Source organism: Phyllopteryx taeniolatus, chromosome 5 (assembly GCF_024500385.1).
Source record: "Phyllopteryx taeniolatus isolate TA_2022b chromosome 5, UOR_Ptae_1.2, whole genome shotgun sequence".
Taxonomy (NCBI): Eukaryota; Metazoa; Chordata; class Actinopteri; order Syngnathiformes; family Syngnathidae; genus Phyllopteryx; species Phyllopteryx taeniolatus.
Genome location: NC_084506.1, coordinates 32,439,395 through 32,448,615, shown reverse-complemented (window position 1 = coordinate 32,448,615; position 9,221 = coordinate 32,439,395). Strand labels below are relative to the sequence as shown.

General features: G+C 43.8%; 1 protein-coding gene across 1 annotated transcript in view; it reads left to right on the top strand.

Moving 5' to 3' along the window:
- Window positions 1-210: 210 nt before the first annotated feature.
- The window catches only part of ccnd2a (cyclin D2, a), a 202,419-nt gene continuing 193,408 nt past the window's right edge, over window positions 211-9,221 (top strand). Inside the window, exon 1 of the mRNA XM_061775020.1 lies at window positions 211-306. The gene's annotated coding sequence lies outside the window, so the exon portion shown is untranslated. The remainder of the gene's footprint in view (window positions 307-9,221) is intronic.

The window sequence follows — 9,221 nt, the reverse complement described above, 5'->3', positions numbered from 1 at the left end:
AATTATCAGTGTATTATTATTTACTACTATGTCTCATCCATTGAGTATAATCTGATGACATTTGGGCGTCCAAAGTGCCGATTTGGATGAGTTTTGTTGTCAAGTTCCTTCTCTGTCACCGTAAGAAAGGAGGAAATCCGGATTGAGACTCGGCCGCCCCATTGACTGCGCATCGGGGGCGGCGACTAAACTCGCTCAGGCCAATCGGAGCTCACGCAGAAAAGTTGTAAACAAGCCTGACACGCTGCCTCAAAGCTCGACGTTTGCGTCCAACACCCCCAAAAGCCACCGAAAAATACGAGGGTGGTGAGTACGCTACGTTTTGATGGATTTATTTTGATGTGGAATTACTCGTATGTATGTATGAATCTTTTGGGACGCGCATTTTGGGCGCGTGCGCGTGTTCGTCAGTGAAGCAGAGGCGCAAAGCTGAACTGCGCCGAACAGCTGACACGACACGAAGGGGGTCACACTGCTGGAGAATCACACGCATTTGACCCGAAACGCAACAATTGTCAACTGTTGTGTCATTCCGCTGCAGTGGTTCTCATGTCACACACACATCAGAGCTTGAAAATGCACACGAACGCTTTAGTTTGGTACAGAAGAATGTTATGGCTTGAAAAGTATGCAATACGACGCTTAAATAACGCCACTAACGTACAGTATGTGTTATTGCATTCCTTTTTTTTAATTTTTTTGTTGTTGCTGTTTTGACAACTAGCAGGAACAGAATCATGGTTTCTAGGTTTAATTACCAGGGCTGTAATGGTCTTGAATTGGTGCCACGCAAATAATGGCGATGGTGACTCCGCCTGAAATCTGTTCAAGCATTTATTTCGATACCTTGACATCCAGCTTAAGGTTCATGTACTATTGCGCAGTTTGACCTCATAGAATGACTATTCATTGCACTAGTAAAAGGGGAAAAAAGTACACTACTGTATGACATTTCTGCACACGAGTAAGGCAAAACTTTGGACTATTTGACTTCTGTGCACTCCTAATACTACTATTGAAGTGCTCGGAGTTCAGTAGTGTACTTTTATAATGTCACTGGTACTACTAGTAGCACACAGTTGTCAACTGGTTCAATTTGAGCTCACTCGCCTACTAAGATGCCAAAGTTGTCCTATTGGCGAGGACAAAGAGACTACTAGTACATGGACTTTAAGATGGATATCGACTCGATGCTCAAATGACTTTCCATATTACAGTGTGTTACAGTGTTGATGTTGCATGAAGTTGGAGACACAGGATGCTTATTGGGTTTGGACCCTCGTGGGGAAAATTGGGGTTTGGGGGGGGGCACGATACTTGCCCATATTCTTAAAGCGTTATGTTAGTGCGGTCGTTAGAATTAGCTATACATGTGCACCTATCGCGCTCACAAAGTAAGCCTCAAAGTAAACATCAATGTTACGCAAGCTTTTCTTGGCGCGGTGCCAAAGTCGGGCTGTTGCATTGTGGATCCGCTTCTGTGTGTCGGTCTTACTTTGTGCAACCTGCTCCGCTGTAGTTTTCACTCCAAACGGATGTGGGCAAAACTCAAGCTGCCGAACATCAACGTGCATGTTGCGAGATCCCTCAGCAAGCCCATCCCAGCGAGGAGGGGCCGGGGGAGAAAGGGGGAGGGAAGAGCTTCCTGTCGCCTTTGAGTTTTGGCAGAAATTCAGATGCTGTGACGACTGCGTGTGCATTCATGAGCTCGGTCACAGTCCTTGGAAAAAGGGCATTCGCATTTCAGGAGTGCATTTCTCTCATGTGTAGCAGTCTTTATGTTGAGTCAAACAAGCTTCTGTTATTATTTGTTCTATCTGTGGGTTTTGTGTCTTCTCTGCTGCTCTTATGGGTTTCAGTCCGAACTCCTTGGATCGCATTCATCTCCAGTGGTCACTGGCGTAAAGCATTGGGGGTTATTCTTGGCTCCAATAAGTTGTTTTGATTTTGCAGAAATCACTGGCTGATTTAACAGATATGATAAGAAGTGATAGTTCAACGAGTCTGTGTCATTTTTCTGCCTACTCTTTACTGTTTTCCGATCTGCAAATTACAAGTGAGCTGGAGCCTATCCCAGCTTGCTTTGGGCAAGAGGTGAGGAATTTGTCGCCAGCCAATTGCAGGGCACGCACATAGAAAAACAACTATTCACACCACAATCACACTATACGGACAAACAGTAGTCAGCAATGAAACTCACGTGCATGTTGTGGGAATTTGGATGGAAGAACGAGGGGAGAACATCCCAAACTCCACGCGGGAAGGCTGCAGCGGAGATTTGAACTATGAATCCAAGAACTGTCAAGCATTATGTTAACCACCGGTGCACTGTACTGATAGAGCAAAATGAGAGTTGTACTGTTCAATTACATTTCCAAATTTCACCAGCATTTTACAGTAAAACATCCTTCAAACTCTTAACAAATTGTAGTTAGAACCTTTTTGGGATCCTAAAAGGTGTCAACTTCCAGTTTCGACGGTACTAGGCACATAAAAAAGAAATTCGTTGTGTTGTAAGAATTTTATTGGTGGTGTGGAAGTTTGTAGGTCTGAGGTGCACATTTACAAGGCAATGTTGTGTCGTCAGTCACATGGAGGCAAAAATAGAACTGAAAGCAAATAGATTATTGCCTCCAAAGTCACATGAAACCTCACATTTTGAACTGCCACCCTTCGTGTCGTGCAAGCCGTTAGCGTAGCTCCCGTTGCTCAGTTAATCAAAGTGTCAAAATCACTTTTTTTTTTTTGTTTAGCTTTTTCTTTGACATTTTTCACATTTTTCTAAAGTGCCAGATTTGTGCATCGGGTAACAGCTTCCATGAAGTGTGGCAATGGTTTTGCACGGTTACATTTGTAGCTCCAAGGAACACGGTGCTGTGCTACTTCCAGAGAACAACCTGATATTGATGGCCACAAAGAAACAGTCTAATATCAAATCGAAAACCACTTGACTATCTTGTAAAAAAAAAAAAAAAAAAAGGAAGGTACCTCGCACTGACATGAAAGTTTATTGTCAAGCTGAGTTGCCCCCGCAGACAAACAACAAGTGCACTGACGTCACTGCTTCCTGTCACAGACAGGGTTGCTGTGTTTTGGTGGTCGGGTCGGGTCAAATGCACAATGAAGTTGTGCTGCGAGGGTGACACTTTCCATGAGAGTGAGAAAGCTTTGTAGCTGTAACAGTGAGATAGTAGACCAAACAAAGACGTCACCGTAAGAGGAATCCAGTAGTTACATTACGCTAATGTGGCCAAATTGTTACCCGTTGCCGGTACGTGAGACACCCTTGTTTTTACGTTCTAAAAGTTGTGAACTTGAAGCACGGTATGTAGCAACGAGCAAGTAAGCTTTGATGGGTGAGACAATTACTAAGGTTAATCAATGTTTCTGGAGCGTTTTGTCAGTGTGTTGCTTTAGTATTCGCATTGCCAAGGCAATGTTGTGTATTCAATTACATGGATGCAAAATCGAGTGTAGTACTGAAATAGCAAGCTCAAAATCATTTGCGCCAATGGATTCTATCATTGGGTCTCCAGGAGTTGCAATAAGCAGAACGGACTGAGGAGGGCAGGAGGCCGTATGAAGGAACGTTTGGACACTCTTTCAACTCACAGGGTGGCTCCGCATTGGTAAAAAAAAAAAAAAAACACATCACATGGTTGACGGCATGTTGTCTCTATTCCCGGCATTGGCTTGCATTATCCTTGGACAGTTTATTTTTTGCCATTTGAAGTGGATTTCTATCTATCTATCTATCTATCTATCTATCTATCTATCTATCTATCTATCTATCTATCTATCTATCTATCTATCTATCTATCTATCTATCTATCTATCTATCTATCTATCTATCTATCTATCTAGCTATCTATCTAGCTATCTATCTATCTATCTACACATACACACAAGTATAAATAGCTTTATTGTTATTCTTTAAATCAGTAAAATAGTTAAGTATCGAAGCATGTATTGTAAACATCATGAACAACTTCATTCAATAATGACATATTGCAGTTGTAAAATGAAAATGTGTTTCTACCCTATTCATTTAGCCATGCTGACACATTCTTACAGTGTTTGAATTAAGCACATAAAGCAACTGTGTGACAGAGCCACGAGGCAAAAACATTGCTTGCTTTAAGAACAACTTGGGGAAGAAAAAAAAGCAACCATGTAACAGCGGTGTAATAAGTATTTAGCACGTCACCATTGTTCCCACTAAATATACTCCCCAAGGTGCTGTCGACCTGAAAATTTCACCAGATGTTGGGAACAACACAAGTAGCTAAAACAAACAAAGAAAGTAGAACAAATAAACTCAGAAATGAAGTTGTGTGTAAAAATGTGATATTGACACCGGGAAAAAGTATTGAACACATGAAGAAAGGGAGGTGCAAAAAGACATGGAAAGCCAAGACAACACCTCAAATCAATATCAATAGTCAAACAGCAATCCAGCCCCTTGTCAGTGCAAATGAATATCAACTGGTTCAGTCCTACAAAAAGGTCTCATTGCAAAGGTGTGAGTCAAGACACATCTCAGGATGGGTAAGAGTAAAGAGCAAACTAATTGTTGCAAAGCATAACAATGGCATTGGTTACAGATGCATATCTAAGCTTCTGAATGGTTCAGTGAGCCTGGTTGGGGCTATAATACCTAAGTGGAAAGCCAATCATACCACCATAAATTTGCCTCGATCAGGTGCTCCTCGCAAGATTTCTGACAGAGGAGTGCAAAGAATAATCAGAAGAGTTGTCCAAGAGCCAAACATAACCTATGGAGAGCTTCAAAAAAGACCTGGAATTAGCAGGTACCGTTGTCACAAGGAAAACAGTGAGTAATGCACTCCGCTGCCATGGCCTGTATGCACGCTCACCACGCAAGACCCCATTGCTGGAAAAAAAAAAAAAAAAAAAAAAAGCATATCAAAGCTCGTTTAAAGTTTGCTGAACAACATTTGGACAAGCCAGTTAAATACTGGGAGAATATAGGCTGGTCGGTCGGATGAGAGCAAAATTGAACTGTGTAGATGCCATAATGCACACCATGCTTGGAGGAGAAATGGCACTGCACATCACCCTAAGAACACCACACCAACAATGAAGGTCAGGGGTGGGAAAATGATGGTGTGGGGCTGCTTTTCAGCAAATGGTCCTGGTAAACTTCACATTATTGAAGGAAGGAGGAATGGGCAAATCTACCGAGACATTCTTGACAAAAATCTGCTGCCGTCTACGAGGATAAAGAAAATGAAACGGGGGTGGACATTTCACCAGGATAACGTTCCAAAACATACTGCCAAGGAGACTCTCAATTGGTTGCAAAGAAAAAAATAATAAAGCTGCTCGAATGGCCCAGCCAATCACCTGACTGGAATCCAATCGAAAATCTATTGAAAGAACTGAAACTCAAGGTCCATAAAACAAGCCCACGGAACCTTCAAGATTTGAAGACTGCTTGTGTGGAGGAACGGGCCAAAATCCCCCCAGAGCTATGCATGCGACTAGTTTCTCCATACAGGAGGAGTCTTGAAGCTGTCATTGCAAACAAAGGCTTTTGTACAAAGTATTAAATACATTTGGCGTGTTCAATACTTTTTCGCTGTGTCATTTCACATTATTACACACAACTTAATTTCTGAGCGTATTTGTTCTACTTTGCTAGTATGTATGGATGACTTGGGTTGTTCCCGACATCTGATGAAATTTTCATGTCAATACCACCTTTGGAAATATATTTAATGAGAACAATGGTGACATGTTGAATACTTATTTCAGCCGCTGTAGCTACGCTAGCGGTTACATTAGCTGCTAACAGTTAGCCTAGCTTTTTCTCTATCTTCTTTTATGACTACTCTATTTTTGTATTTTCTGGCAGACTCTGAATGATATTACAATAGTGGTTTGAGGGGGGGGGTGTAATTGTTGGTGGAGATATCATTATGTGTGTGGTGTGCTGTGTTATTTGTGTCGAGTGCACCACACATAACAGTATAAGAGCAGTAAGCACACACTTGATATTTTTCCGCATCATATGTAACATTACTTAATTAAAAAAAAAAAAAATCGCTTCAACTGTTCCAGATTGGTACAGTATTTGTCTTCCTCACTTAAGCTGCATGTTAGCTGACAGCACGATTTGCTGTATTTCTGTCAATGGCATTTTGAGCAGTTTTTCTTTTGTTTTAAAAAAACATTGAACGTTAATATTTCCGATTGAACATCTGTATCATCATTTGTGTAACAAAATAAAAAATGGATCAAATAACGGATCAATCCTTTGCCCCTGTGGTAGATCAATTCAAATTGAAATGTTGATGTGTGGTGCACTGGAGAAAATTGTACTGAGCAAATTGCTTCTCCAGGGCCAAAGTTAATGAGGGCTGAAACCTCCCTTTAGTGTGAGGTTAAGGCAGCAAGCAGACACAGGATTCCAATTTTAGGCTTGTAACTCTTTATATTGTTGTAAAATAAATGTTTACTGCGAGAGGGCTGTTAATATTGCTCTTTTTTAAAAAAGATTCTTCTAACCTGTCCTTTTCAGCTGCATGGCCTTGCAGAATGTTTACCTTTTGTGCTGTTACAGTTTTGCTGCGCAACAGTGGAGTTTGAAATACTCCCTCTGCTTATTTTGTCATTATTCTGATGTTTCTTGAAAATGTAGCCGGACAGGAAAGGGTGTTACGGGACAGACAGAAGGGCAGAGTGGACAAGGGGAGTAGGGGTGCGAACCACAGCAGAACAATAGTGAGACAGTCGAGATATTTGAGTAAGCAAGTAACATTACAACAGTCAAATCGTGTTCTTATTTGTGGATTTTTGGGGGGGGGGGGACACGTTTGAAGGAAGGAGGAATGGGCAAATGTACCGAGACATTCTTGACAAAAATCTGCTGCCGTCTACGAGAATAATGAAAATGAAACGAGGGTGGACATTTCAGCAGGATAATGTTCCAAGACATAGTGACAAGGAGACGCTCAATTGGTTGCAAAGAAAAAAATAATAAAGCTGCACATTTGGGGGGATTTGGGAGGACATGCAACAACTATCCAGTAGGACAAGATGAGAGAGGACAGGACAGGTTGTGGGAAATGAGCAAGGCAGTGCTACTGACGAGTGATGCGGTGGGATTCTTTGAAGTGTCTAAACTCCTGGAAGAACATGTGAGTTGATATGTTAATATAACCTGCGTTGTTATTATTAGTGGTCCCAGCACAACCAATTACAGCCTATAGCGTGTCTATGGAACTTATTAGTGAATGAACACCAAACCGCATGCATGTTAGTCAACTGGTGTGAAGGGTGGGCCCGGGTGGGCCCAGCCCCCTCTACCCACATGGGTGGCAAGCCAGCGAGCCCGTCCAGGGGGGGACCCAACCAGGGGGACGCCACCCGCTCCCCAGGACCCTGGCCGGGCCCCAGCCCAACCGGAGCGCCCCGATCGGTCCCGCGCTCAATTCCCCCTCGCGCCCTACCACCGCCACCACCCCCAGAGCATGGGGGCCCCAACCACCACCAGGCCCGATGCAGAAGCTAGCCGCCACCCGAAAACGGTCATAGCCCGCCTTGTTAAGCTCGTCCTTGGTCACAACGGGCGAGGGCGCTAAAAGAGGGGAGAGGAAGGTGGAGCCCCGGGAGGGGATGGGGGTGGGGCAGTCCCCAGGAGTCAAGCTAAGAGAAATGTGATTACCCACCACCCACCCTATTACTATGGTTAGCAGCTCCTGACTAGACTAACTAGACTGTGTGGTGGGGTGTCGTGCATTAAAATTCGGGAGAAGGTCAAAGGGCAATGATGACCCGTAACCGTCACCCCCACCCGGGCCGACCATCTCCCCAAAGGATGAGCGAATGTTTGCGGCGCATTAAAAATCCACGAGGGAAAGGCACAACAGGCCAGAGAGCAGGCCCGAGTGCCGGAACACCTGGCCGACACTGACCCCCCCGCCCCCCCCCCAGATGAGTCTATGATGCAGTAAAACTGGAGGACTGTCAGGGCAGAAGGAGGGTCGACCAGACCGGAAACCAGCACGTGCCAGTACCCGGCCCGGCGCCTGCCCCATCATGCCTCGTGCCAGTCCCCCAGGGGACCCTGAATGAGTGAATGTGAATGTGCCCAATATGCGGAGAATTCACAGTGAGTAATAAAAGTGTGTGAAGTCAGAGGCTAGACTCCTGCGGGCCCGGGGGAAGAAAAAGTCCACTGTGACACAGTAAAACTGTTGAGGAATAAAAGAGATACAGAGCTATCTTAACAGCCAAACAGGACCAAAACAAAAACCAGAAAACCAAGGGTCTCTGCATGCCCCTGCTCATCCTGCTTAGCTGAGTTCTGTGTAAAAGGTAGATTGCGGATATTCTGTTACTCTGGTGTGCCAATGTTGCTAGATCTCTGTGCAAAAAAGGCTTTTGTCTTAGGGCCAATGCCAATTCTACCCCTGAGCCCTTCCCCGTCATGTTAGCCCTTGGTGATGTGCATGCATGAGCACGGAGGGGTATCCCATTTCCTACGGGAAGGGCTAACACGAAGGGGTGTATAGCCCTGGAAACCAAGTGTGGTTGGGGAGCTCACTTGAAAGCCAGGGGAATGGGACTCCGCTGACAGTTGAAGAGCTTGCTTACAAGACGGCGGAACGGAAAAGGAAGTGCATACATGTAAGTGACCATAATTATTGATATTCATACCGATTACAGTCATGTTTTTATCAACGTAAATATAAGCCACGTTTTGAATTGTTGGTTGAACGGCTCGTGATGACGAGCTCACGTATTGCCAGTCTCCTATCGGACTCCGGTGACAAAACTTAATGCACAAATGGACTTTGATGTCCTCGTTAGGGTTCTATGAGTCTAATTATTTCATGCTAATATAAAATACGGAATCAGTGCCCTGATGAAATGTAACTCTCTTTATTCTCAACGCCTACTAAAAAAAACAAAAAAAAGAATTATTGTCTGTTAAATAAAAGCAGTCCTAGTTATGCAAGGTCACAGACACCGCAGGACATTACACCTTTAGAGCATTAGTGTCAAATCACAATGTGACTTATAATGCAGCCATGACTTTTTTTTTTTGTGGGATTATGTATATTTACAGTTAGCATTTCCAAAGCATACATGAAGGAAGCATCACGGATATTTGCTCTCGCTCGCTCTCATTACGGCACTCAGATGCTGGCTGCAATGTTTCTGTGCTGAAAATGACGTTTTTTTTGTGTGTG